Source organism: Lynx canadensis, chromosome A1 (genome assembly GCF_007474595.2).
Source record: "Lynx canadensis isolate LIC74 chromosome A1, mLynCan4.pri.v2, whole genome shotgun sequence".
In the NCBI taxonomy this organism is placed as follows: Eukaryota; Metazoa; Chordata; class Mammalia; order Carnivora; family Felidae; genus Lynx; species Lynx canadensis.
The window spans coordinates 193,322,882-193,328,135 of NC_044303.2; positions in this window are offsets into that span (position 1 = coordinate 193,322,882).

Here is a 5,254-nt window from a genome sequence, read left to right on the forward strand (position 1 = left end):
ATGTTTACTCAACTGCAAGGGAAGCCACTGGTGGCTTGTGAGCCAGGGAGAGCCGATGAGATTTACATTTTGAAAAGATCTCCTTGGCGCTGCTGTGGAAGATCACAGGGGACCAGAGGAGAAGCAGATGGGTCCTTATCTCTCCCTCCCTGTTTTCTGGTGGAGTCTAGGTCTTATCTTGTTTTCTAGAGAGCTCCTTGAGGCCAGGCAGGGCGTCTGTCCAAGAGGTCACGGAGCCCAGGCTGTGCAGTTCCCCGGGTTGGCTCCGTCCCCTAGCCTATGCTCTGTCCCTGTGTGCCATCTGGGACCCACTCTGCTCTTGGCCCCGGGGGCTCCGCGGCCCCAGCACGGGTGGAATGTTTGACAGAAGAGCGCGCGTGTTCTCCAAACAGACCTTGATTCATGTTTCCAGGAGGAACTTGCAAACAGACTCTGCTGGCTGCATCCATCAGAGAAGAGATGGGCTCTGTAAACAAAGGCCCACAGCCTGTCTCTGTCTTTCTGCAGACACTCCTCCCTGCGGGTCCCCGGAGCGCCCCGTCCTGGCCCGGCCGCTGGAGCCATGCTCCGTGCCAAGCCCCTCTCCAGAAACTCAGCCACACATGCCCCTCACTGCCTCTATTTTTGCAGGTGAGAAAACAGAGTCTCAAAGACGTCAAGTCAGTTGCCTAAGGTCACACAGTCGGCCAGCTACTACAGGCACTATACTGTGTTCTCCTACGCTACTAGACCGCTGATAAAAATTACAGTAACTCCCATTTACTCGTGAGCGCCCATTATGTGCCCAGCACTGTGCCAAGGGCTTTATGTAGATTAACTCATTTAATCCTTACGAAGATCCTGTGAGGTAAGGGCTCCTGTTTTCCCATTTTTCATACGGGGAAGCCAAGGCCAAGAGAGGGAGATCAAGGGATTTCCCAAAGTCCTGCTGAGCATCGGTGGGGAGCGTGGGACTTGAGTCCAGCCAGGGTGAGCTCAGAGTCCCTGCTTCACTCTCCCCACCACTCACCTGCCTGGGAGCAGACCCTGGCAGCTGGGAGCAGACCCTCACTTTTCTCTGTTTGCGAAGTGCAGAAACCAAGGCCCAAAGAAAGGAAGTGTGACTGCATCTCGGCCACCTGGCTTCTGTGGCAAAGTTGAGCCAGGAGTGTGGTGTCTGTGGGCTCTCCTCTTCAGAGGCCACAATAGGAGGTAGGGAGGCTTGTTCTACTCCTAGCAGTGCTTCTGCCTTATGTGACTTGTGACAAGTTATATCCCCTCTCTGACCTCAGTTTCCCCAACTGCTGACAGTTCCAGCCCTCACCCACATTATAAGGCCTGCTATAAAACCAAATGAGCGAAGGGGCAGTGGGATGGGATGAGTTTCCTGGCCCTGATTCCTGTCCCGTGAATGGAATGTTCAAGCAGCCTCATTCTGGAGTTGAAAGCCCCAGGGGTGGGGCTGGGTTGGGCCTCCTCCATTGTGAGACCCCCCACCTTGGGCTCCAGCCCAAATTGCCAGACACAGGCCTGAGAGGAGGGCCCCCTCCAGGCGGGGGTGACCAGGAGCCAGCCGGGCCGGCCATTTGTCCACAGATGGGTGTGCAGATAACAGGCGTCTGGAGATAAGGCAGGGCCTGCTTGAAGCCTAGCGGAGAGCCAGGCCAACTCAGTGGGGAGGTGGGGTGGAGAGATGGGGAAATCAGGGCAGCTGGGGCAGAGCCGGCTGGCCCCCAGCCTCCAGAACTGGTACAGAACTCTTTCTGCCACCCTCCAGTACAGGGCTGGTGGCCTCCCCTGTTCTGGACCTGCCCCCAACTCCACCAGAAGAAAACAGAATCAAGCAAGCAAGCCAAGAGCACACACTTTTATCAGAAGTGCTGCTTAAGCTGGAGAGCTCTAGGCCAGCACTGGGTCCAGCCTAGCCCTGCCCCTGACTAACTGACAATCGAATTCCAACTGGGCCCTTAACTTTAAATGTCACTGTCCATAGTACGCTGCAATTCGAACCCATTTGGGTTGAAAAATATGCACATTTATGTTTTGTATGTTCATAGACATTGTGAGGAAAATACCCCACAAATATCAACAGCACCAATATCTAGAGCAGGGCTTTTCAGCCTTGGCACTTGCTGACATTATAGGCTGGATAAGTCTTTGTCGTGGGGACTAAGTGTCCTGACGGGTACTGAGCAGCATCCCAGCCTCTGCTCATTAGATGCCAGGAATAGCACTACCTCTATTTTGTCTCCGAGACAAAATGTCTCCTAACATTCCCAAATGTCCCTGGGGGCACCGTCCCCTCCCTTTGAAAACAACTGGTCCAGAGGACATGGCCAGGAGGGACAGTACTTCCCGAGCCCTACCCTGAAAATTTTGCCACGTGCAAGCATGACACAGGGAAATGAGAAGAAACACCAAAAAGATGAAGAACTAAAGAGAAGTCATTGCCAGATGGACAGACAGGTGACTAAATGGATGCTGACTGAAGGAGCCGGAGGAAAATCAGAGCCTGGGTGTTCTGGGGCCACACTGGACACCATCTAGGCAATGGATGGTCTCTGTCAGTCAATGCATCGTCTCTGCATTTTACAGAGAGGAAAGGGAGGCCCACAGAAGGAAGAGGCTTGTCTAAATTCACAGAATGGGCTGGCACAGTGTGAGAGGAAAGGCTGGGTGTGTTGACCCCCCAGTCCGGTGCCCCAAACCCCACCGTGTGAAAACACAAACGCGAGAACAGTATGTGGAAAAAACGTTCCTGCTTTTGCAGCTGGAGGCAAGTGACCCCACATGTGACCTGGCCCCATGGGCCCTCGGCACGCTGCGTGAGGGCATACACACGGCAAGCTGTGCCAAGGGCCCGATGAGGCGGAAGGTCTGTTCCATGTCCTGTGTGGTGGCAGCATGAATGGGAAGGCTGCCAGAGACGGATTAAGATAGGCTACATGCCAGGCCCAGGAGATAGTGGGGAGCCCGAGGGCTGCTGAGGGTTGCACGACCAAAGGGGTGAGCTGTGGCTCTCCCACAGGTGGCCACAGGGAGGGTGATGGCACTCCTTCATTGCCTACTTACTGTGTCCCCAGGGGGAGGCAGGATTCGAACGAGTGTCTGCCAGGGGAGGAACCAATGGCAAAATGTGGGCTATGCGACAACAGAGTACTATTCAGCCTTAAAAAGGAAGGAAATTCCAACACAGGCTACCACGCCATGAACCTCGAGGACATGACGCTCAGGGAAATAAGCCAGCCACAAAAGGACAAATGAAATGTGATGCGCATGCCACCCATGTGAGATTCCTAGAGACGTCAGATCCATAGACATAGAGTGGTGGTTGCCAGGGGCTCGGGGCAGGAGGGAAAGAGCACCAAGTTTCAGTTGTGTGAGATGAAAAGAGTTCAGGAGAGAGGGTTCACAAGGATGTAATGTACTTAATGCTACTGACTCGTACACTTAAAAACGGTTAAGATGGTAAATTTTATGTCATGTGTATTTTACCACAATTAAAAAAAAAAAAAAAAGATGAGGAAGAACATAGGTGAAATAGTCAGTGTTTCCTTAGGGAAACAACACAATTGTGATTTCTGGAGAAAGGGCTTTGTTATGGAAATCACACTCTTACACAATTGGGGGATGGGAATGCAGGAGGGGCACAGGTAGATGGGAAGAACCAGGGAGAGGGTTCTATGGCCCACCTTCACTGCCCGGGGTGGTGGGCCCAGCCCCTGCCGGTCAGCAGGGCCATCAGTGGGCATTCAGTCTTGGGAGAGGAATGCCCGCTGCTTCATTTCCACCTTCCGAATGTCCACAAATTCTTCTTCTTCTTTTTTAATGTTTATTTACTTATCTATTGTGGGGGGCAGAGAGAGAGAGGGAGAGAGAATCCCAAGCAGGCTCCACACTGTCCGTGCAGAGCCCGATGCAGGGCTCCATCTCATCCAACCTTGAGATCATGACCTGAGCTGAAACCAAGAGTCAGATGCTTAAGCAACTGAGCCACCCAGGCGCCCCCACAAATTCTTCTTTTGGCCAACTCTATCCGGAAATGCTTACAAGGAGGGGTGTTTAGGGAAGCATAGTTCCCAGCTTAACCAAGATGGCCAGGAACAAATCACTTCATGGGGTGATGGTGGAATGATCTCCCAAATACATGGTTAATTGACAAAGATGGGAAAAAAATGTGGATAATATACACCTCATTGTTTTTACAATTGTGATAAAATACACATAATTTAAAGTTTACCATCTTATAGTTTTTAAGCGTACGATTCAGTGGCATGAAGGACATTCATGTTGCTGGGGAACCATCATCTTGTGATGATGGAACTGTCCTGTGGAACCTTTTCATCATCCCCAACTGAAACTCTCCGCACATCCTTTTTTAAGGACACACTTCTACCTCAGTACGAGCAGGGTTTCTCTCGAGAGATACTCAAGAAACCAAGAAACCAGCAGCGGTTGCCTCTGGAGAGGGACATCAGCAGGGAGGCGTGGGAGAGAGGTTTCCTGACGGAGACTAACTTTTCACTTTGTTGTTTTGTACTGTTTGAAGACGTATTTTTATTCCTTGGTGAAGCCTCCCTAATCCATTAATTCTGATTGAGTTTAGAACGAAGGTATCCTCCCCCTCTCCCAATGGATCAGAGCACAGTGGCAGCTCGCCGGCCCCAGCAACACTCAGCTCCTCACACAGTTTGGTGTAAAATAAAGATGGCCGCACTGTGTCACTCATTGTGTGGCCTCTGGCCAGCCCCTTCTCTCAGAGCTCAGTGTTCCCCTCTCTACAAGGAAGGGCTTAGCACAGATGGCACTTAACAGCTGATAATGCTCAGGGATGTCTTGATTCTAATGAAAGTTTCAGAATTCCCCTTGGAGGCTGAGTCTTTGGAGGAAGAAGCAGAGATGCAGAGAGATAGAGGGACCTGCTCACAGCAACCTGGAAAGACAGCAATGGGGACCGTATTCGAAAGCAGAGTTCCTTCTGCTCAGAGATAGCTAGGAGCTGGCCCCAAACAAACACAGCTTCAGTAATGGAGCCAGGGCTCCCGTGAAACAATCAGGGGACACTGAAGGGTTCCTTGTTATCCTTGTTTTTTTTTTTTTTTCTCTTATATAGTAGAATATTTCCATAACTATTAAAATAATAATTATGCTCAGTTTGTACTATGTAAAATCACGTAGTTCACCGTACTTGGGGAAACACTACCAAACACGATTATCCCACGATGGGTGTGTCTGGGGCCCTGGAATTGGAGATGGTAGGCAGGGTGTGATCAAA